General features: G+C 47.3%; 2 long non-coding RNA genes across 9 annotated transcripts in view; one reads left to right on the top strand and one right to left on the bottom strand.

The window, feature by feature from the left end:
- Positions 1-271: 271 nt before the first annotated feature.
- On the top strand, positions 272-15769 carry LOC146404483 (uncharacterized). Of its 3 annotated transcripts, XR_014840485.1 has the most exons (4): positions 272-701; positions 11359-11510; positions 11833-11985; positions 14645-15769. It is a non-coding gene; the product is annotated as an uncharacterized LOC146404483 (long non-coding RNA). The 3 variants fall into 3 exon arrangements; XR_014840483.1 differs by lacking the exon at positions 11359-11510; XR_014840484.1 differs by lacking the exons at positions 11359-11510; positions 11833-11985.
- LOC146404481 (uncharacterized) overlaps positions 13297-24340 on the bottom strand; it is a 63257-nt gene continuing 52213 nt past the window's right edge. For 2 of the 6 annotated variants that reach the window (XR_014840490.1, XR_014840492.1), the window contains 3 exons: positions 23667-23789; positions 19944-20014; positions 18236-18337 (listed from right to left, as the gene is read on the bottom strand). This is a non-coding gene — a long non-coding RNA (uncharacterized LOC146404481). Of the gene's footprint in view, positions 15057-15596; positions 15733-17021; positions 17132-17240; positions 17309-18235; positions 18338-19387; positions 19516-19600; positions 19686-19943; positions 20015-20498; positions 22223-23666; positions 23790-24340 lie in introns of those variants that run through there. The other 4 variants (XR_014840494.1, XR_014840491.1, XR_014840489.1 and 1 more) reach the window with 3 other exon arrangements.

Raw genomic sequence — 24340 nt, 5'->3', positions numbered from 1 at the left:
AGAACAAAGAAGAAAGATGCAGGTACTGGCAGAATGCTCTCTGGGGCATTGCCTTATATACTTTTGCCCATGCAAATAAGGCATTGCCTTGGAACCAATCACAGGATGCAACTGCCCCTCCACCCCACCCCCTGCACCAAAGTGGTGCTGACGCAAGCACGCACAGAGCAGGTGGGTTGGGCCAGGAACTTAGGGGGCATGGTGCTGCAGAATGGCGGTCCTCAAACAGGTCCGTGAGGTGGGTATATAAGGCAAGGCCGCGCTGCCTCAGGGCAGCGGCCAGTCCGTTGAAGAGCGTCGTTGGAGGAGCTGTGCACTACCGCCTCACCTGATCCTAGAACGAGTCCTGCAGGAGCTTCTGGGCGCTTTGGTAGAGCGCCCGGAGAGAGCTGTTCTTCTTCACTGGGGGGAGAACCATCTCCAAACTTGAGAGGACTCACTGTTCCAGACTTCGCAGAGCAAGAACGCCGTTCCTGTTCCTATGCTGCAGCTATTTGCCTCTCGGTCGGAGCGACCTGCTGTGGGGCGAAGATCTCCATTTCGTGCATCAAAGCTGACTGGTGGTGTTGGAGCACAGTTACCGCCTTTTGTGGCCTGTGCTTATATTCTAGTGTGTTGGCAAAGACTGAGGAAGAAAGTGAGGAACAGAGAACCCTGACTTTGTTGGATCATCGTCAGCTTCCAAGAAAAAGCCACTTAAGGTAGGCTTTTTTGCTTTTCAGGGAGCTCGAGGATCAGTTTCGTTTTGATTTCTGTCAATGACTCTTGGTTGCTGTGAGGTTTAGTTTTCATTTTTTCTTGGGGCCTGTGAAGGATGGTGTTTGGGATTTCTAGGGCGCTTTTTCTGGCGGGTTTGCTACTGGTGGGGCTGAGCTTTTTGTTCTGCCCACACCTACTGGTTTGTTCAAGCCGCCGGTTTGGACGTAGGAGTCGTGCTGTTGTTGGGCAAAAAGTAGGCGGGCTCTTTCTGCTGCTGTCTTAGCTCTTGGTATGCCAACAGGAACACACAAGGGCGTGGCCTCAGGGTTAGGAGCTAGAAGCCTCTGGGCTCTCGCGTCAAGTAATACCTGGAGAGCTCTGGTGGGGTTTCTGCTCCGCGAGCCTGACGCGGAGTCCACTTGCAGAGGCGCGCGTTTCCTGTCGCGTGTTACCAAAGCGCTGGTTTTATGGGGGGTAGCATGTGATGTCCAGTGAGGAAACAAATCTTAAGTTCTTCTGTCTCTGGAACTGTAGCGGTAGCTAGGAAGCTTTTTTTCTGGGCAGGAAAGGTTGGCAGTGTCTAGCACTATTAAATTTCCTGAACTCCTTCTGTTCTTCCAGGGGAGTGAAGCTCAGCAGAAGATCTGCCTGTCTCCAGGCAACTTAAAATCAACCTGTTTGCACCTGTAGTTTTACATATTCCCCTCCCCCCCATTTACTCCCTGTGCAGAATCCTCTGTGAAAAAGCAAGTGTCTTTGGAAGTTATTGATAGATTCTAGTAAGTGTTACACCTTGATGTATTCATCAGGCAGCAGGGCTCACTGCTGCTTATCTCCAGCTTTTCTTTTGTATTAGTCTCAGGCACTCCTCCAGTCCTGAAGGACTTTAGAGACTTTAAGTTCTTTGTTGTCTGTTGACATTTTGTGGTAACTGTTCTCTTCGCCTGTAACAAGCCATGCTCTCCCTGCCAAGGTGAAGGGGATAGGCCAGGGCCAAGTCTACCACCATTGAAGCTCCTTCTAGTGAGGTGCTACTCCCTAGACTGAACAACCTAGCCTGACGGTACCTACTCTCCTAAATGTGGCACAGAAAATTCAGATCAGGGTGTAACCTTCCAGTAGGTGAGGTGGGGTCGGGCGCAGAGTGATGGGGATTTGAGTTGCACATTGGGGCGGTGTGGTTGGGTGTGGGTAGCCCAGGCTGGGCAGGAGAGAGGGAGTGGTCCTCCTCCCCTGGCCTGACCTTGGACTGTACTGGAGGAGAGCAGGCCTTGCCAATGCCTCAGTGACCTGTGGGGTGCTAAGACACTGTTAGAAGGTTACTTTTTTTTAACTTATTTTTGTGCTTTTTCTGTTTTGGTTATGGTGTTATCATATGTCCTTTGTCGGTGTAGTTTTTTCAATTGGTGTACAGTATGCTTATACTACTATGTTAATTTCAGGTTTACAGTGTAGTGGCTGCATAGTTTTGTTTGTTTTTTTTTTCTTTTTTGTCTTTTGGTCTGTTGTTGTTGTTGCTATTTCTTGGGCTGCTCCCGCGGCATATGGAGGTTCCCAGGCTAGGGGTTGAATCGGAGCTGTAGCCACCGGCCTACGCCAGAGCCACAGCAACGCGGGATCCGAGCCGCGTCTGCAACCTACACCACAGCTCACGGCAACGCCGGATCGTTAACCCACTGAGCAAGGGCAGGGACCGAACCCGCAACCTCATGGTTCCTAGTCGGATTCGTTAACCACTGTGCCACTACGGGAACTCCTGCATAGTTTTATAGATTGTATTCCACTAAACAGAATACAATAGCTAGAAGTTACTGCAAAATATTGGCCGTGTTACCTGTGGTATGCAGTATTCCTTGTACCTTATTTGTTTTACATGGAGTGGTTTCTACCTCTTAATGCCTTGCCTCTTTTTCGTCTCCTCTCTCTCCATGCTGGTAAGCAAGTTCTTTATATCTGTGAATCTGTGCTGTTGTCTTTGATTTTCTCTTTGTTTCCAGGTATTTAATTGCTTTGGTTTCTTCCCCCCCCCTTGCCTATTGGTTTTTTACTGACAGTAGTTTAGCTATCACATGATTGTGTTGTACCATTTCTGATGCTGTCATTGATTCCTGGTTTCATACTGTGATGGGGGAAAATGCTTGATATAATTTCAGTTAATCTGCTGAGACTTGTTTTGTTGCCCAGCACGTCCAAGTATTGAAGTGTGAGTCATTTCAATGCAAGCATACTCAAAAAATCTGCATTTCATTTCCTCACTCGTGTGAAGACAGCTGATTGTAAAGAACTAGTTGAAAGCAAATAAATGTCCCAAAATGAGTAAAATTACAATGAGAGTTAAAGCTTTAGCAGTGTAAAAAACATGGGCTGAGAATATTATTTTGAAGTAATTGTATTGGGTTTGTTTTTCCTGGCCTATTTTCTTCAGTTGGGAGGTTTGGTTGTTGCAATTTTTTTTTCTTTGTAATTTTAGGGCCACACCTGAGGCATATAGAGGTTCCCAGGCTGGGGGTCTAGTTGGAACTGTAGCTGCGGGTCTCCCACTGCCACTGCAATGCCAGAACCTTAACACACTGAGCAAGGCCAGGGATCAAACCCGAAATCTCAGGGTTCCTAGCCAGATTCATTTCTTCTGTGCCAGGAAGGGAACGCTTCCTTTTCTTTTCTTTTTTTTTTAGACCTGAGTCAAGCATGTGTCATGATGAGCTTTCTGCTTAGACATGCTTTTGATGTGTTGTTGCATAGGTGTTGAATTGCCATGTTTTTCATTTTATGGTTTTCACCATTGGCCAGTGGAAGCTCCCAGGTTAGGGTTAAGTTGGACCTGCAGTTGTAGGCCTCTGCTACAGCCAAGGTAATCCTGGAGCCGAGCTGCATCTGCAAGCTACACTGCAATTCATGGCAACACTGGATCGTTAGCCCACTGAGCAAGGCCAGGGGTTGAATCACCCTCTTTAGGGACATTATGTTGGTCTCTTAGCCCACGGAGCCATAATTGTAACTCCTGAATTGTCATGTTTTAATTTTTACATTTCTCTTTTGATTTCTTTAGTGACCCACTGGTTGTTCCTTAGCTTACTGTTTATTCTCTGGTTATTTGTGTGTGTGCATTTTTTCCTCTTGAAGTCTTTTCTATTCTCCTATCACCAAAGATGCTTGGTGTCATTTCAGTTGTCCTAATTGGACCAGGGATGGGTTGTGGTGTCTGATGTGATCTCTCTTGGGGAATGTTTCAAGTGCACCTAAAAGGAATCCGTATTTTCCTGTTTTCAGCATGCATGTGTGTCTGTGGATATATACAATTATCAATTTCGTCTGTTGGATGTGATGTGTCAGTCACATAAGGCCAGTGTTTTCTTACTGGTGTTTAAGTCTGGGTGAGCTATCCATTAATGTAAATGGGATGTTAGGTCCCCTACTCCTGTTTTTCCTATCAAGTTCTCCCTTTATGTCCATTAATCTTTTCTTGATGTGTGCTCCTTTGTTGGGTGCCTACGTGTTTACATTGTTGTATTTTCTAAATGGGTTGATCGATCCCTTGCCTTAGTTGTCTGTTTCTGGTAACAGTGATTAAAGGCTATTGCCAGGCAATAAACACTAACTCAGTTGGAATTATTCCAGAGATGCAAGGCTAGTTCAGTCTTCAAAAATAAGTCACATGAGAAACAGATGCAGACACAAAAAGCATGCAAGATTTTCATTATGCTCATGAGGAAATCTCTCAGGAAAGGAAGAACAGAAGAGGACTTGATTTCCAGTATTAAAAAGCACTTCAAACTAACATCAATGCTGCTTAAACGTGAACTGATGGAAAACATTTCCCCTCTGATCAAAACCAGAGTGGATGCCTCTCCTAGTATTACTTTCTGCATAGTACTGGAAGTTGCAGTCAGTGTAATGTGGTAGAAAAAGGCAATGCAGTATATGGATTGGACCAATCAGAAAAACCATTCCTCTGCACCAGTGACATGGTGGTGTCAACATTAAAGGTATTTGCAAGTCGACTTTCAATTTTATTGGAAGGAGTTAATGACTTCAGTGAAACGGGAAGAGTGTACCATACATTCTCCTGTGTGTGTATACATGCATCCCGACTTTCCCTGAAACAACACAAAATGTGTTTGTGGCAGTCCACATGTTTGGAATAGCCTTGTGCCAGAGGGATCATTGGTAAATATTTTTCCTCGTCCTGAACATTTCCTGGACCTTTCCATTTTAAGAAACATGAAGATTTTATTAAAATAGATGAACATTCTAGTTGCTTTTTTGTTTTCTTTTATGTTCTCTCCAATTGATGGAGATCTTTCTTACAGTGTTGCTACATACTAGGAGGATGAGGCCTATTTAGAAACAGTAGCTAGTCTCCCTAGAAACATTTCTCATATGATAAACATTTTATGGACAGCAGCCATTTTGCTATGTCCTGGGGAAATAAAATTCTGATACAGAAACTTATTAAGGAGTTCATTGTGTATAAGAGAAACTCTGGTACAAGCCAAACGGTAGTATAGTTTTAGAATTACAAAGTTTCCAATCTGTAGTATAGTTTTAGAATTACAAAGCTTTACATGAAGTGTTAAGGAAAGTTGGAGCGCGAGTAAGAAACCTTAATTGCAAAGAAGATAGAGTTTGGAAAGGAAGCTGCAAAAGGTATGTTTTTATACAGAAGTCGTATGTTGTAGGGGAAGATATGATAATGCTATGTAGCAGTAAGTGCTGATGCTCCATACGCAGTTTTGTTTATCAACAGATGCGTTATCTTCTTTCAACTGTACATGGGAGGAAAACGAGATTTAGAAGCACCAAGCAAGCTGTCCTAGTGTTTTTAACTTGGACATTCTGGGGTGGAGATTCAGCTCAAACCTTACTCTTTTTTTAAGGAATGTCATTTTTTCCGTTGTCGTGGCTTTACAGTGTCCTGTCTATTTTGTACTGTACTGCAAGGTGACCCAGTCACTCATACGTATATACATTCTCTTTCTCACATTATCATGCTTCATCGTAAGTGACTACGTATAGTTGCCAGTGCCATACAGCCAGATCTCATTGCTTATCCATTCCAAAGGTAATACTTTACATCTCTTAACCCCCAAATTCCCACACCCTCTCCTGCCCTCCCTCTGGGAAACCACAGGCCTGTTCTCCATGTCCATGATTTTCTTCCTGTGGAAAGGTTCCTTTGTGCTGTATGTTACATTTTGGACATACCTAAGTCATGTATTTTCTTTGGGGAAGTATCTATTCAGGGTTTTTTTGCCCACTTTTCAGTTGGGTGGTTGGCTCTTTTGCTGTTGAGGGGTGTAAGTTGTATGTTTTAGAGATTAGGCCCTTGTCGATTGCATCCTTTGAAACTGTCTTTTCTCCCATTATTTAAGTTGTCTTTGTGTTTTTAGGGGTTCTCTTTGTTGTGCAAAAGCCTGTCTTATTAGGTCCCACTGGCTTCTTTCTGCTTTTATTTCTGTTGCTTTGGGAGACTGCCCTGAGAAAATATTTGTAAGGTTGATGTCAGAGACTGTTTGGCCTAGCATGTTCTCTTCTAGGAGTTTGAAAGTGTCTTCTCCTAGGTTTGCATCTCTAAGACATTTTCAGTTGATTTGTGTGTGTGGAGTGAAGGTGTGTTCCAGTTCCATTGGTCTTCCATGCAGCTGTCCCATGTTCCCACCACCACTTGCTGAAAAGATGGTCTTTCTCCCCTTTTAGATTCTTGCCTCCTTCATGGAAGATGAAATTAACTGTAGGCGTTTGGGTTTATTTGTGGGGTCTGTCTTCTGTTGGTACCAGGACCACAGTGGCTGGATGACTGTGGCTTTGGAACATTGCCTGAAGTGTGGGAGAGTCATGCCTCCTGCCTGCATTTGGTTCCTCAGGATTGCTTCAGCAAGTCTGGGTCTTCTGGGGTTCCAAATGAGGTTTGGGATTGCTTGTTCTGGTTCTGTGGAAAACATCATGGGTCATTTGATAGGGATCGCCTTGAATTGGTAGATTGCTTGGGGTAGTATGGCCGTTTTTACAGCAGTAATTTCTCCCACCTGGGAGCATGGACTGTCTTTCCATGGCTTTGCATCCTCTTTAATGTCCTTGATTAAGGGTTTCTAGTTCTCAGCAGGTATGTCTTTCCTTGCCTTGGTCAGGTGGAGTCCCAGGTATTCAGAGTCTTTGGATGACATTTTAAAAAGGATTTTGGTGTTCTTTAATATTTCATTGTTTGTAAACAGAAATGTGACTGATTTCTGGAAGTTAAGGTTCTATGTGCTGCTACTTTGTTGAATTTGTTGATCAGTTTGAGTGGTTTGTGGGCTGTTGAGTCCTTAGGGTTTTCCAGATGGCGTATGAGGTCATCTGCATACAGTGACAAATGTACCACTTCTCTTCCAATGTGGATACCATGGCTTTCTTTTGTTTGTCCAATGACTGAGTCTAGGACTTGCGGTGTTGGGTTGCATAGCAGCGGTGAGAGTGGGCATCCTTGTCTTGTTCCAGATTTGAGTGGGAGGGCTTTCAGCTTTTCTCCATTGAGTGTTTTATTTGCTGTCAGTTTTGTTGTGAGTGTATTTTATTTATTATTACATAAAGTTATACCCGTTTTGCTAAGAAAGTTATCAAGAATGGATGTTTGACTAGGACAAATGCTTTTTCTGCCTCTGTTGAGATGTTCTTAATGCTTTTTGTCTGTTAATGTAGTGTGCAACATTGACTGAGGTGTGTGTGTTGAACCACCCTTGTGAACCTGGGGCGAACACCACTTGGTCGTGGTGTATTTTTTATTTTTAAACACATGGAGGTTTTTGGATTTGGGTGCTGAAAATGTTGAGAATTTTTACATCTATATTAATAAATGATGCAGAACTATAGTTTTTAGGGTGATAGTGACACCAAAGAATATCTTTGGGAGTTTTCCTTCAGCCTTTTGGGAAAGGTCAAAGGTGGGTATCTGTTTCTTTGTGTCTTCGGGTCAGAATTCACCTGGGAAGCCATCTGGTCCTGGACTTTTATTGGTAGGCATTTGCTCCTCCCTGAGAGGTGGAGGACACTCACTTCAATTTATCTCTGAGTTTGTTTCACAAGTACTTGGTGTTCAACAGAGTCTTTTGCAGCTATACTCTGAAATCTCTGTGCTTTCAGAGATACACACCCTGACCTAGTTCTGACTTGATGACAAGGAGGCACATGGGCAGCGAACACATGGCATCATCCACAAGTTTCCTTTCCTTTTTGTACCATTCTGAGATGTCTTCCCAAAGGTGAGCATCACACTCTGCTAGACACGATTGGTGCCATGTTGAGAGGCATGTGGAAAATGCCACATCCTCCAGCTGTCCCCAACTACGCCTGATCATCTCTGTCCCATCCCTAAAGCCTTGAGGATCTCTCTGCCTCCTACACCTTAAAATTCCTGTACTGTACTTGACCTCCCTCTGGGGAGAAGTTACCTTAGAGTCCTTTCTCCACTCTCTGGCCATGGCCTCAAAATCTTACCGACAGCACAAACCTGAGTGGGATGTAACTCTAAGTAAGGGAGGCTTCTGTTTAGGGTCCAAAGATGGGGTGTGGAGGGTGGTCTCATGGCTGGTTCCATAACAAAGGTACACCACTGCATTATTTCTCATGGTTCTTTGGGTTGACGAGGCTCAGCTGGATGGTTCTCCTTGGAATTTTGGCAATGGTAGCATCATCTGGGGGCTTATGTAGCTGGACTCTCACATGGTCTGGGCAGAGATGCCTATTGTCAATTGGGAGTTCCTCTAGGGATGCAAACTGGAGGCACCTGACTTCTTCACATGGCTTTGGGCATCCCACAACATGGAAGCTGGGCTCTAAAAGGATTCATCCTGTTGTAGTAGGTGAGCATTCCAAAAGAAAGTTGCCCAGCCCTCTAATAATCAGGTTTCATCCTCATGTACCTCTTCCCCTGCATGCTGTTGACTACCCCATAGGTAGAGAGTAGAGGAACACTTTCTATCTCTTGATGAGACTATCAGCATGAACATTTAGGGGGGGAAAAATGCAGGCCATGTTTGAATTCACATTCCCATGAATGGTTCCACCTTTGGTAGGTAGAGAAGCTATAGATAATGACCATTTACAAATGCTCTTAACATCTTACTGCTAGGGAACACATGGTCATGTAGTCGAGGTCAAATGTTCCCTGGTGATACAAAGCCAAAACATATCAGAAGCAGGTGAAAGATACAGAGGGCTTTTTGGAGGAAGGGAGTTTTTAAGCCTAATCTGACAGAGAAGGCATATAGCCAGAGTATATACTCAGAGGTAATAATGCCCTGCTTCTGAGTACACAATACATACAACCCAGACAATAGTCCATGGAGTGATGCTTTTCCACGTTGATGTCTTGAGCATAGAAAAAGCAGCAAGCATATCTTTGTGTCTCAGTGTTCCTGTAGTGAATAATAACAAATGCTCTTTTCAGCTTTTGTTCCAGGGTCTATTTTATAAATTCCTATGCATGAATCTTGCTCAAAGCCTCAATGGTAACCCACTCATGGATTTGTGACAGAGGGTGGAGGAGATAACTGAGTGTTCATTACATGGGATCCTTGCTGAATAACGTTTGAATACAGAGCTTGTCTAATGACTGAAACTAAGTCAGGGTATTATAAAATACAGTGTAGTCATAGCAAACGAAAACAAAAAAAGCTCTGTAGATGCTAAGAGTGTGGGTGCCAGAAAACAGGGCCATAGGCTTCAAACTTGAAAGCACAGAGCTAAGAGTATGAAAGAGAATAGAATATAGAGATCATGGAAAAACCATGATCTCCCCTTGGAATGCCAAGGAGGTTAAGCTAGGAAAGAAGTTCAGATAGTGAAGAGTTATGGGCCCTGTGAAGGGACACTCAGGCCTGCTGTAAATGTTAAGGCTTTGCTGAGATCAGATCGGACGATGGTTAGAGCAAACTGTTCATCATACACCCAAGAGGTACACTCCTCCGGTGTTGGTTTAGCAAGCTGTATCCGTACTCTTTGGTGTTTTTACCCCCCCTCCACACACACTTTGATGAACAGCCTTTGTTCACAATCCTAATAAAAGATAGACCCTGAGTTTCCTTGGGGCTCTTGCTGGCTACAGCATTAGTCATTTCTTTGTCGTCTTCAAGTTGATCTTGTCACATATGATCACAAGAGTTTCTTTTATGGGGAAAGTTTTGGACAGTGCACTGTTGCGTATATTCTCATAGAAATTCCATAGCATTATTTAAAATTCATGGCCTGAGGTTGCAGTGAGTACAGATTTAGCATTCACAGGAGATAGGACAGAGCTGGAATATGGAGCGGATGTTATATAAGCAACCATGATTTTGGAAACAGCCAGCTAGGGCAAAGAATAGAAGGGGAGGAAAAACGAGGAAGTGAGTAAAGTTACCCATGGTGGCTGCTTTCATGCAGATTCAATCCCCATTTTGATTTAAGAACCGGATGATCTACCCACAGAAAGGGTAAGAAGTTTCTAATGCTTTATTACATACAGGAAGTTAGCTTTTTCAGAACAGCTGTGGGAGTTCCCATTGTGTCTCTGTGGTAACAAACCTGAGTGTAGTATCCATGAGGACATGGATTCCATCCCTGGTCCCATTCATTGGGTTAAGGATCTGGCTTTACCAGAAGCTGCAGTGCATGTTGCCTGTGTGGCTCAGATCCTGCGTTGCTCTTGTGTAGGAAACAGCTACAGGTCCAATGCAAGCCCTAGACTGGGAGTTTGGATATGCTGTGGTTGTGGCCCGAAAGAGACAAAAAAAACAAAACCACACAACTACATGACCAGTGCTAAGGGCCTTTGAGGTCTAACTGAAAGAGGATTCCACTGAAACACGTTACTCCAAAGGAAAGATACTGGACCGAAATACTCATTTCCTCGTTTGCAAAATGGAAATAATAATGGTTGCTGGCTCAAGAGATTTGTGTGAGCCTCTGAGGAGGTAATATATTTGCAGTGTGCCTGACACAGGAGGAGTACCTAGGCATGGTCAGCTATTTTTATGTCATCCTCACCAATAAAAAAATAATGTAACACCTTTAAAAAACTAAAGATAATATTCGGAGTAGTAACCCAAGAATCTTCAAGATGTTATTTGCTATGTAATTTGAATTAAGGGGGAAAAATACCCCAAAATGCCCCTTTTGTGATTGGCAAGCTTCTGGAACATTGGTTGGAAATCGTTCAGCCCTGAAAATCCAAATGGCCACCACTGTAGTCTCATTAGTCATTCCCTCTTTTATAACATGATACTCATTGGCGTTCCATGGTTAGAATTACCCATCATTTACTGATGTTATGGAGCAATAATAATGCTTTCTTTGATTTCCTTTGTGACATTTCATTCATTGAAATACACGGGGAAGACAAAGGCTAATGATTGGACACACTCTTCCAAGTCTTTTAGGCCAATTACAAAGGACAAAGTACCCAGTGACAAAGAGATTTTTTATTTTTTCTTTTGTAAAATGTTCACGCATTGGTGAGGGGAATACGCAGCATATGTTACACACCTGAGATGAAGATATCTACCCTATTTGACAATTTTTCTGACTATGCCTCTCCTTATTTCCCTTTTGATATCTTTGTTCCAAAGGCTATGTAGACCAAAAGGTTTAACAGGGGACTCACAAAGATATAGAAAACAGCTAGCATTTTGCCTTGTTCTACAGATGCTTCAGAAGGAGGCCCCCGATATATGCAGAAGAGCATCCATAAAAAAGAGTGACAGCCTGCAGATGGGACCCAGAGCTGGAAAAAGCCTTGGGCCTCCCTTCAACAGAGCTGTTAACGCAGAATGGCTGTGAAAATAAAAACGTCAGAGGTGAGGACGATGGTGTGAGAGAACAGCAGAGGTTGAAACCAGCTACCGCAAACATGGCAGTCATGTTAACATACATATCTGAGCAGGGCAGGATGAAGAGAGGTGGATCAGCACAATACAAGCAGTTGATTTCATTGGGTCCCAGGAAGGAGAGACAGGGTATCAGGATGGTCTGGGCTCGACCAGTTACAAAGCCATGACTATAATGGTAGCCGTGAGAGAGAGGCAGAAACTTTGGGACATGTTGCTCTCATAGAGCAAGGGTTGGCAAACAGCCATGGTCAGAAGCCATGACTGTGATCACGTCATCTGTGGTTTGTAGGAGCCATCGTGTGATCTCCAGGATGATGAATGAAAAAGTGGAACTGGATAGAGCAACCAAGAAAGGAAATTTGTTTTCCCTTCCCTTGGATAAGAAATGCACCAGCATCTGAGGGGTGACCTTCGTGGCATGACACAGACCTACAAAGCAGAGGTAGGTGGCTGAGGAAGAAGCACACTGGAGTGTGAAGCGTTGAGTCACTGTGCATTAGCAGACTGGTAGGGACATTGCCAATTACTAAGGTAAGGTAGATGACGAGGCATACCACCAGCAGGACAGGCTGCACCTCAGCTACATCTGTCAGTCCCGGAAGCCTCCACTTGGTCATCACCTCTGAGTAGTTGTCCTTTTCACATTGTTTGCGTCCCTTGCAATGAGGTCTGAAGTAAAGGAAATATGCCTGCATTTGTCTTTAGTCTTTTTGCTGCTACTCCCATCATGGCATTTGCTACTTAGGTCTCTCAAACCTGTAACTACATGGGGCATGAATAAATAGATTGGGAGTCTCTGATGTGGCTCAGGGGGTTAAGAATCTGCCTGGAGCAACTCAGGGTGCTGTGGAGATGTGCATTCGATGCTGATGCTGGGCAGTGGGTTAAAGGATGGGGCATGAGCACAGGTGCCTTTTAGCTTGCATCTGCAGCTTGGATTCAATTCCTAGCCTAAGAACTTCCATGTGCCCCTGGTAGAACCATGTGAAAAAAGAAAAAAAGAAGGAAAGAGCCTTAGTGATAAGCATGTGATAGATGTTTTCAATATCTAACGTAATGTAGAGATCCTTTATATAAAAGCAGTCATTTTTAAATGCTTTTCTGCAAGACTTTTCACATTGGAAAAACCTTTGTCTTTTCTGCAGATATCATTATAAATTGTTGACTTAGGGTCCCTTTAAACATTGCTCTTCTTTGGATATATGATCCTATGTGTTTTAACATGCCTTTTGATGTGGTATCTAAAGTGTCCGTCCTTGAGGTTCAGGGGCTTTCACAGCTGAGTGACGGTAAAGGAAGTGGAACTGAGATATGCACAGATTCTCTTAGAAGCAGAGTGTGTCTATGTGCCCCTCTAAACTCAAGGTCATTTTCAAGGGGGCCTCTCCCCCTGTGGTGCCTAAACAGGTTCCCCACACTTGGCTATCTCAAGTGGCCCTCATATACCAAGCCTTGCTTTAAGTCGTTAGATTCTGCTCCTGATAAGCTTAGTCTTGAGGAACACAGAATTATTGGGGGCAATACTTGGTAGGACACACAAATAAGTCAATGTATTTTGTATGAAAAACATGCAGTATGTAAACAATATGTAATACTTGTGTGTAGGTGTATATATACTTACACATTTTCATGGTATGAAGTATTCCGGGTGGGGGTGGGGGTGGGGGTGGGAAACAAAAGTCTCCCTGGTTGAGTAGCTGCTGAAAATTATTTTTTTTTATGTTTGGTGTATATATCCTCAAATGTTAATAGAGATTTTTGTTCTATTTATTTGTTGCCATGAAGGTTTGTTTTGATTACATCTTCTTTCCCCCCCCCCACTGTACCACATGGGAACCCAGTTACACATACATGCATACATAATTTTTCCTCCCATTGTCATGTTGTGAGGTAAGTGTGTAGATATTATTCTCAGTGCTCCACAGCAGGTTGTCATTGGTACTTCATTCCAGAAGCAGTAGTTTGCATTCTTCAACCCCAAGCTCCCTATCCCTCCCACTCCCTTCCCCTCCCCCCAGGTCTCCATGTCTATGATTTTCTTTTCTGTGGAACAGTTCATTTGTGCTGTATATGAGTGAAGTCATATCGTATCTGTCTTTCTCTTTCTGACCGATTTCACTCAGGGTGAGAGTCTCTAGTTCCATCCATGTTGCGGCAAATGGCATTATGTCATTTTTGTGGCTGAGTAGTAGTCCATTGTGTGTATGTATATATATATATATACACACACACCACCTCTTCCTAATCCAGTCAACTGTCGGTGGACACTTGGGTGGTTTCCTTGTGGTGGCTATTGTGAAGAGAGCGGCAATGAACATGTGGGGGCATGTGTCTTTTTTTTCAGGAAAGTTTTGTCCGGCTATATGCCCAAGAGTGGGACTGATGGGTCATATGATCGTTCTATGTGTAGATTTCTAAGGTACCTCTGTACTGTTGGCTGTAGTTGCTGTGCCAGCTTACATTCCCAGCAGCACTGCAGAAGGGTTCTCTCTTCGCCACACCCTCTCCAACACTTGCTATTTGTGGACTTCTGAATAATGGCCATTCTGACTGGTGCGAGGTGGTATCTTGTGGTAGGTTGGAGTTGCACTTCATACAGTGTTGCTTGTTCCAAATGCTTCTCCACCGTGCTTTCCAACAGTAAGTTCACTCCCGCCTTTGGGACCCAAGATGGAAACTGATGCCCCCTGAAGAAAACACATGGTCTGCTAGATAGGAGGACCAGGTCCCTTCTGAGAGGGCTGAATCCATATCTCTCCCCTCATGAGAAGTAATTAACCTAAACTCTACTGAATGGAATTGGGAGACCCGCAGGAAGCACTTCTCTGCCCTGTGCATGGCAGAGCCCAACAAGAATAAGACAGCCTTCTTTCCTTGCAAGTTGTTCCACCAATGAAGAGCCATGAGCCATGGGCTCTGTATTGATTGACTGACCTCTCCAAACTGTCTCTTATCCTCTGTGCAAGCAGTCTCCTTTTCTCGCCTTGATGGAGATGGCTTATGGTTGGTCATGGTTTCAGGCCTCCAGTTGAAATTCCTGCTGATCCCCAATACACTCATCATGTTTGTGCCAAAACGATCTACCATTCTTTCTGTTTCAGGTCATCAACCCATGGAGGATGCCACTGTTCTGCCACCCGTGAGTGAGGGTTAGCTTGGATCTCCTCAATGAGGTTGAGTATGTCCATTTGTGCAGAGCAGAATTCCTCTGGTAAATGCTCTCAGATTCCTCAGAGGAAGGTTAGGTGGAAGATGGACACCACTTACTTTGGATGAGACTCCAGATTTCGTATTCAAAAATGATGTGTTACTTATTCCAAAATCCCGGGATATGGAAATGCTCCTCCTCGGATGATTGTAAGGAAGAGGCATGATTGTTCTGAATCAAACCTGATGATGCTTCATTCCTCCTTCTCTTTGCACCACCTCAGTTTCTATGTGCTCATCCCCATCATCCTTGTCAGTGGCACTTTCAGATTCTTGGCTAGGGTTTCCATGACAAAATACTATGGCCTGGGGAACGTAAGCAACAGTCATTTCTTCTCTCACAGTTCTGGAGGCTGGACCTCCAAGATCAAGGTGACAACAACAGGGATGGCTTCGAGGGTGTCCTCTCTTCCCTGACTCTGGATGGCTGCCTTAAGGCTCTGTCCTCACATGGCCTTTCCTCTAAGCCTACATGTAAGCCCTGGTCTCATCTGTTATTGCCCCACCCTTAGAATATTAAGAAGCAACAGCTCTTTCTGTCTCCCCATTCAAGGCTTTACAGTCTATACATCTAGTGTGTGAATAAACAATTTTTGAGGACATCAACCTCACCCAGTTTCTTTTGTTTATGTATGTATCTTTCTAGGGCCGCACCTGTGGCATATGGGCGTTCCCAGTCTATGTAGGGGTCAGTCGGACCCAGTCTATGTAGGGGTCAGTCGGAGCTTCAGTGGATGATCCATGTAGCAGCAACAGCAGTATTGGATCTGAGCCACTTCAGAGAGACCTACATCACAGCAACACCTGAACCTCACCCCACAGAGCGAGGCCAGGGATTGAACCCACCTATGGATTGGACACATTGCTGCTGCTCCACCACGGGACCTCAGACCTTAGAGAATTTCGCACTGCACCTTCCTCAGAGAGGCTGAACCAGCAGTATCTGAATGAACTCAGCCAATTCCAGACCCACTGGGACCATCTGTAATAGTAATAAATGTTGATGTTTGAAGCTGCTACTTTTGGGGTTGCTTTTTTGTGTTAATAAGGTAATGGTGTCTGAAATACTGCAGTGCTTTAGACACTAGTAGTAGGTACACAAATTGAACTAGATGGAAAGCTGAAAGAGGAGAAAAACAGGTCAGAGTTTATGTATGAAAACAGCGGGATGGCTTGGTAGTGGGAAACAGACCATTGTTGTGGCGTAAGATTCAGCTGCTTCCCTCCCAGAACAGTCCATTGTTGCAAATGTGATTAGAAGGGAAAGGTGCGTTAAATCAGAATGGGATATTGGTCATTCTTTTCATTCACTTTAATGGTCACTGTGTACTGTGGCAGAGAAGACAGCTCTCTCTAGACTCAGGCACCAACAGGACCCTCCAGGGGTCCCCACAGGAGTCTGGGTTGCTGGGAACTCTCATCCCTGTGAGAGTTTTGATTGATTTTGATTCATCAAATGGCATGTTGGGTTCCAAACTCAATTGTGACAACACAAGCAATGCTTTTTAGGCCTATGTGAACCTGCTATATACCATTTTCATGCTCGTGGGCTGGCACAGCCCAGGTCTCCTGTACCGTTTCAGTCCTGAAAAGCCGGGTCTGCCCCACGGCCATTCGTGTTGGTTTGAGAGCAGAGCTCCACACACGTCATGTCTGTGGCCATGGGGAGCTGGCATCCTGACTGGAGCCAACAGGCCACTTAAGAAGCAGGGCCCCTGTGAGATGGCTGACCCAGGAGCAGGTACTCCTTGTGTTGTACACAGAGTAAGCTGTGAGCACACTGAAGAGGGCCTGCTGCCTGGGAAGGGGGCAATGGTCTCACTATAAACACCTGTCCCTGGTCAAGTGTGTGGTGAGTGTGGGAGCCTGGATGGGGCAAAGGTCACTAATGTAGGATGGGGTAATAGAATTGAGGGCTCCATTATACTTTAATGAATGATGCCGAATGTCGAAAGTAGAAAAACATCAAAATGAGGTGCCGTTTTGATCCCTCTGACTCTCACTCCATCCTCCTGTGTCCTAGTCCAGCCTGCTTTCTGCTGCCTGGAGCCCCTCCCCTCCCCACAGGGGCCTGTTTATCCCTGAGGGCACAGCCAAGCACCCTCAGGGCCAATCCTGCCCTGTGTTCCCCCACTCCGGAAGGTGCCCTGGACGGGCCCCACTCTTGCCACCTCAGCTCCCACCCTCGCCCTTGTGCCTCCCCTCCCCTTGGAACCCTGGCCACCACCCCCCTGCCCCTCTGCCCTGGGACCAGTGGTTCAGTGGCCTCACTTGATGCTGTAGCACTCCCAGAACATAGTATCATTTGGGAAGGTGTGGCTCACATACACGTCAATAAACATGATGTCCAGAGACTAGAGCCTGGCCTGCTGCTTCGTTCCCTGTGGGTGGAGCCAGGGGTGGAGGATTAGAAGCAAAGAATGCTAACCAACTGGCCACAGTTGGGTGGGTGCTGCTGGCTCAGCATGTGTGTTTTCTGAAGAAACGTACCTTCTGCTTATTTCACAAGCTAGGCAGGGTCACAATGGTTCTGAGGTCACAGTCTGTATCCAGGAGCCCTGGATTGGGGATGTGGACCTGTGAATGGTCAGCCTATGGCTTCTGCAAGGCCTAAACCCCCACCCAATAGGAACACACTGGCTAGGCCACCAGGTTCCCTCCTCAGCCCACACAAGGCAGTCCATGATGACAGTGCCACCGCTTCTGGCCTGGGCTTGTCCCCTGGGATGCTACTCCCAGGTGTGGGTGTCCCAGGGCAGTGGGAGGCTGGGAGGGTGACTGGGCCTCTGTCCCTTGAGCCCTCCGAGTCCCACCACACATAAGCTATGTGAGGCAGAGGGCCAGAAGGGGAGCCCATGCCTGGTTTTCAGGCCCTTTTGAGAGCTTGCAGACCACGTGTGAGGCTGGCACTTTTGGCCCAGTGTCAGTGTGTGTGCATCACGCTCTGGGCCTCTTGGTCCATGCATCCTCATGCCACTTGGACAACCATGGCCACTGTCCCTGCCACTCTCACTCCATCTACACTTACCCTGCTGATGCAGTTCAGCCTGGGCGCATAGAGCACCCTTCCTGGGCAGCGGGACCTGGGCTACCCACCTTGGTGATGGGGCTGAGTGGCGGGAACTAGGCAGGGACAGGGATCTCTCTGGATCAATGGGTTGAGACCAGTTTCTTGTCTCATTTCTGTCAGACCTGTGTTCATCTGGCGTGGTCATCTTCTGTGGTTTCTGTGGGGGTCTCCTTCCTCTGTCCTGTTGGTTTCTGTCCCTTGCTGTGTGACTCAGTCCCCCTCAGGTATCTGGGAGGTCTAATTGTAATGTCAGGTGGCACCTGTGCAACTCTGGACCCAGTGTCTGCACTGGGCCAAGGCTACAGGGAGCAAGGAGGTGGGCATGGCATGGCTTTCTGGGCAGGTGAGCCTGGGAGGAACTAGGAAAGCTGGGAACAGGGGAGGGCTCCCAGAGGCACAGATGGAGAAGCCATACCTGGTATTTCCCTTGATTGTCTGCCTTCACCTTCTCCAACAGCAGAGACCATGTCTCTCCTCTTACATGTGGGGGGATCCCCTCATAGACCCTCCAGTGCATCTGTGGGAAAGAAGGTACCCTAAGACAGGTGCAAGGGACACCCCACGGTGAGATGGAGGAAGTCCCATCCAGAAGATGCTCAGAAGAGGCTGGCTCTGCCTGAACTTGTACCCATCTCCCCCAAGGAAGAGTCTGAGGTGTGGTCATGGCTGGCCCTGCCCTGTGCCATGGCTAGGGTGGCCAGGGAAGTCCCGGGGGATACAGGCAAGCCCTCTTCAGTGTCAGGATCCTATGCTTTCTCCTTTTTGACTGCCCTGGTATTTACTCCAATTTCACAGCATCTTCACCCACTTAGAGGCTCGCCTGATCTCCTGGGCTCTTTGCTGGAGAAGGCGATATGGTGGTGTTAGTCAAGCTCCCCACTTCCCTGAAGTGGCCCTGGCTCAGGGCTGTGATCTTAGAGGAACCAGTGAAGGCACAGACCACTCACAGCCTGAGGACCCCTGGTCTCCTCGGAGGTCAGGCAGCAGGGAACCACAGCCACCCCTCAGCCACCTCTCAACTCCTACCCACATAGTGTGAACGGGCTCTCACCCTCACCTCGTGGGTGCTGGGACCATGGATGCTGAGGCCCTGGGTTCTGAGGCCAGGCTTCTCCTGACTGCAAGTCAAGAGAAGGAGAGCATGGGGACCAGGTGCCCAAAAATCCCTGCTCCTGCCAACCCCCCCTATCTGATTCTGGGATACCCAGAGCAGTGGACTGCCCCAGGAGGGTGCTGGCTGTGGAGAAGACTGCAGAACCCCTGGCAGTGCCCCTCTTCACATGGGTGGGCAGTCTCTGACCCTGATGGACAGATGCCCTGGGATCTCCCTAATGTGGATGTGGAGGCGATGGGACTGAGGCCCAGGCCAGCCCAGCCCCCAGTTCTGCCTGTACCACCTCCCTGAGCTCTCTCATCATGAGCCTAGTGTGGACCCTGGCCCCTAGTGGCCATCAGGGCTGGAGGCCCTGAGCTAGGCTGAAGGGTCCTGCCTCCAGAGATGATTCCACAAATGGCAACCCTCCCCATTGGGAGAGGGAGAAGGGGAGGGGGTGTCCAGATGACTCACAGCAGAAAAACCTATGCTGTGACTTTGTAGAGCGAGAGGTCCACATCATCCCATGGGTCCACTGGAGACGCTGACCAGTGCCCCCGAAACCCAGATGGGGCACCAAGGTGAGGGTGTGAGCAGAGCATCTGAGGGAGGCAAGGAATGTCAGATGACAGGCCCAGCACACGACCCTGCCCCAAGAGGAGCTGCTGGCAACTCACCTGCTCCTACCTGCTCTGATCCTGCCTGGGACACACCTGCTCCAGCTGCCTCTGGTCCCCACGTGGGCCTCACCTGCTCAGCCTTGGCTTGGATCCTACCAGAAACATACCTGGCCCTGAGAGCCGTGATTCCCCACCTGGGCTTCACCTGTCTCCTCAGGCTGTGGTCTGCACTTGGGCTGTTAGGATTCCCACCTGGGGAATGTCCCTGCTCCTGTGGATGCCAATGCCCCCTTGGGCCTCACTTGGTAACCTGGCTCTGGTCCCACCCAGGCCTCCCTGTCTCTCCTTGGCTCTGACCCCTGCCATGGCTGCGCCTGCTTCTAGTGCCTTTGCTCCCTCTGAAGCCTCACCTGCTCAAACGTGGCCACTATTTCTGCTCCTTCCAGGGGCAGTGGGGTCTCGAGGCTCACCGTGTCTGGTGCTGCAAGAAAAAATCCTGATATGCCACTGCACGAAAGTCCTCCAGAGAACCAACAGGTTAAAGTGACCTCCTGTTGGAAGCTCCCTGTCTGTCTGATCAGAGGGGAGAAAACCGTGCTGCCTGGGTGGGTGACATCCCATACATCCATCCTAACACTTCCGCTTAATAGACCCCTCCCAGCAGCCTGGGAGATGCTGTCACAGTGAGATGAGGGAGACCGAGAAGTGGGCCCAGAGACCCAGAGCAATGGCTGTCCTGCAGTGCAAGGGGGTGCACTCCTGGCCCAGGTGTGCTGAGAGGAGGGCAGCTGCCAGCTGGGGAGGCCCTGCAGGCTCATGGGACTCACATTTTGCCTAGGCATCAAAAGCCCACCAACAACAGGTAAACTGTTGTTGAAGGCCAGCTACGGCAGCCATGGAGTGTACACTTTTTCCTCATTGGAGAGGGACACGGCGTCAGCGAATGTACATAAGGAGACATTCTCTTTGTCCTTTCTTTCAGGGCGCTGGACTGCTCAAACTTTACTGGCAACAGTGGTTGATTATATAGACAGTTTTTCACTATGGATTACATCACAGTGTTAAAAGTACCTTGGTTAACTATTACATGGTATAGCAGCTATACATCATGTTTTAAGATCTCTATCTTAACTAAACTTAGTACTTTGAAGAGGCCATAGACACAAGAATTTGGCATTCACAAGCCTTGTTTGTAGACTGGTGCTTATCTTCAAAGCGTTGAAGGCAGGGAGGTAGTGTAAGTAAATATAAACCAACTTCACTAAACTAGCTATCACTTAAAAGCTTTTAAAATCAAAGACAAAACTCACAGCTAGGTTTTTTGGGATAAGATATGGCTAACTTTTATGAACCTCATTAACATCCTAACTCTAAAGATTACTGTATAACTAGTTAATAGATAAACACTCTGTTTTAACTAAGTTGGATTAAAATAGGGAAAAGTCTTTCAGGATGAAATTCTTATTATATTATTGTTATGACTTTGTTAAATCACAAATCACCACAGGAAAATAAGAATAATAAGAAAATAATCAGGAAAGGCTGAGGAAAACTGAATAACAAATAAAAGAGCAGGAAAGACTTAGGTCACCCGAGAAACAATCCATGTTCTCCAGTGCAAACATGGAAATTGTTTTCCCAGGAAAGCCCCAGTTCTTCCCCATCAACATCAAAATGAGAGCTATGTAACCTGAGGCCTGCCCTTGGCTTGTACCATGCAGGCAGGCTTTGATCTTCACCAGCGGTCCACCTTCCACCAGCACCATTCAGGTGAGCTTTTTTCCTGACCAGAAGCCCACCTTCAGCTTGTACCATTCAGTTGAGCCCCCTTCCTTGGTTAGGAACCTGCCTTCAGGGTTTTTTTTTTATTTTTTTGCCATCAGGCAAGGTCCTTATTTTGAGTCCCTGCCTTTTTTCGGCTCCCCACAGTAAACATTGCTACCTTGGACTTGATTAAAATTAAAGCGGCTGCACCTCAAATGACACTGCCAAAAAAAGGCAACTCACACAATTCATAAAACTATGAGAATGAATGACCTGACCGATAAGGGCCTGGTATGTAGAATATGGCCAAATTCCCATCTCCACTATAGAAACGGCCCACGGAAACAATGGGTGGAGGGCCTGTATAGATATTTCTCCAAAGTCGACCCAACTTTAGAGAGCAGGCCCAATGGGCACAGGAGACATGGCTCAATGTTAGCATCAGGGGGATGAAAATCAAAGCCACCAGAGAGCCGAACGTCTCACCCACTGGAGTGAATGTCACTGATAAATGAGGCCATGGAGGAGCTGGAAACTTCTTATATGGCTGACACGATTGTAAAGTGGTGCAACGTCTATAGAAAACTAGCCCTTTCTCCAAAAGTTAAATGAAGAGCTGCCACATGACCCAACAGCGCCACTCCCAGGTATAAACCCAAGAGAGAAGAAGACAGGGATGCAGACATCTAAATGTGTATGTCCATAGCCCAGCTACTTGCAAGAACAAAAAGCTGGGCTCCATCTAAGTTTCCTTGGACAGGCGGCCAGAGGACCAGGATGTGGTGGAACATCATTCAACCAGAGAGGGAGTGAAACACGGCCACGTGCTGCAGCATGGACAGAGATGATGCTCCGGAAAGAAAGCAGGCCCAGAGACTGCCTGTCATGAGTTTCTGAGGAGTTGCCCTGTCCAGAAGAGCCAGGCCTAGGGAGAAAGGAAGAGGTTAGCGGTCCCCAGGACTGTGAGAGGGCCGAGGGAAGGTGTCTGATGGTAAAAGATTTTTTTGAAGAAGGAGTGAAAGGTGGAAAGAGTGGTGATAGTGGCATGGCTCTGCTAATACCCTAAAAACCTCTCCATCATACACTTTAGCAACGACAAAAGCTCTGACCATATTCCCCACCTCCTGGGCCCTGAGGCTCTGAAGTTGGGAGTGGAAGGTGCATGGGTTTAAATAATGTCAGGTGCTCACCCAGCCAAGAAGAGCCCTTTGCTCCTGCCCACTAAGCTCTTCTCTAACCATGCCCCTACACCAGATGTGCCCACTGGCGATGCAGACTGGGATGTGGGGACCAGAGGTCTCTAGGACAGGAGGCTCCCATCTGCTCCATTCTTCTCAACTCTCAGCTGATTCTGGCTGATGAATCAGAGAAGAGTGCCAGCCTATTGGGGGTGGGGGTGTGGGTGGAAAGGATTGTGGAAAGGATGATCAAAGGTGGCCTCTGTGCTATGAGACCATCCTGAGGTTCATATTGGGAACAATTCACAGGGGGAAGACCTCATTTTCCCTGCTCACGTGGTGAGACACGTCTGTCCTGGGACAACACAAAGAAGGTCTCACCAATGGGGAACACAGCCAGGGTCTCTGAGTCAGATGACACATGGAATGATGGCAGACAGGATGCTGAACTGAGGGAGGCTCTATGTCCCCACCCCAGCCCACAGACCACACGTGCTCACCTAGCTGGCATCTCTGATCTTAGGCAGGGTGGATGGGAAACCTAGGATTCAGGCTAAAGAAGAGGTTTTGAGGGATGAGTGCACCCTGGAGAGTTGCCTAAGTGCAGACCTCCTCCTCCCCAGTTGCCCCCATGCTGCTCCTTGTCCCTCCATCCAGGCCTCCCATCCTCCTTTGCCTCCCTAATCTCCACCTCCAGCCATCACTTCTCCACCTTCCTCCTCCCTCCATGCTTATCCACCACCATCCTACTGCTGCATTCTGCCCATTCCCTAGGCCCATGTCTCCTCAGTCCACTTCTGCAATGGTCCTCCTCCATGTGCCTCCTCCTCACCCACTGCTCCTCCAACACACATTCACCCATCCACCTCCCTCCACTGCCTACATCCATCTCTCCACCCAATCCAGCTTCCTTGCATGTCCAACTCCTCCTCCGTCATCCCCTCCCCTCCTCCTCTTCCCCTTCTTGCCTTTCTGAGCGGGGATCTGAGCTCTGACCTCAGGCCTCCTCGCAGGGATTCTGGCACCTCAGGCAGCCAAAGGCACCCAATGGAGTCCTGAGGAAGCTGCACCCTCAGTGGTGGTTGCTGGAGGTCCTTGTCACTTTGGCTACAGACCAGAGTGGTCCAGGCTCCCACTAGTAGCCTCTGTCTCCTAGTGTCTGTATGTGGTGAGGGTGCACATCCCACTTACCTTTGTGACCTCTCACTGCTGGAGCTGTGCCTCTGGTGGAAATGCACCCAGGGATGGGGCAGGAGAGGTGGAGAAGATGGGCGACTGTCAGAGCAGGTCAGAGACCACAGGGCCTCCAACTGCCTGGGGACAAGAAAAAAGTGAGTGCCAGGCAGCAGACTGAACATGTGGGCCACTGCCATTCCACCTGCAATAGGGCCCAGGTCAGAGATCACAGTAAGCAATGAGTGCATAATCAAGGAGTTTAACCTCTCCAGGGGCAGGGCTATCACCTGGCAGTGAAAATGTCAGGAGAAGCTGTAGCCTGGCAGGTGAGGGATCCAGCCACAAGGCCCCTCAGAAACACTTGGGCCCCCAGCTTTGACCTTCCTCCACTCCTGCTGTCCCCTTCCATCTTAGTGGTCCAGCAAGGACAGCCATGTGGACCCTAGGCCCCTGGGGTTTGACATGACTCAGGCCAGCGATTGATCACCCAGGGCTCCCCAGCTTCCATATTTTTCAGGGTCTGCGCATCAACCCAGGGACTCACATGGGCACACATTTAAGCAACAGCTCCTGGGTCCCAATAGCATGGGCTATGAGCTGGCCTGGACCTGCAGCTTCCACTTCAGCCCTTCTCCATCTCACCTTCATTCTCTTTCATCCACATCCCATTCCTCCCTCTCTTTCTTGGT

The sequence above is a fragment of the Sus scrofa genome, chromosome 3 (assembly GCF_054392235.1).
Source record: "Sus scrofa isolate SSC_HxYL_T2T_F1_AM1 chromosome 3, Sscrofa_HxYL_maternal_Yorkshire_Landrace_v2.0, whole genome shotgun sequence".
NCBI lineage: Eukaryota > Metazoa > Chordata > Mammalia > Artiodactyla > Suidae > Sus > Sus scrofa.
The sequence above is the reverse complement of the archived record's forward strand: the minus strand, read 5'-3'. Positions and strand labels throughout refer to the sequence as shown.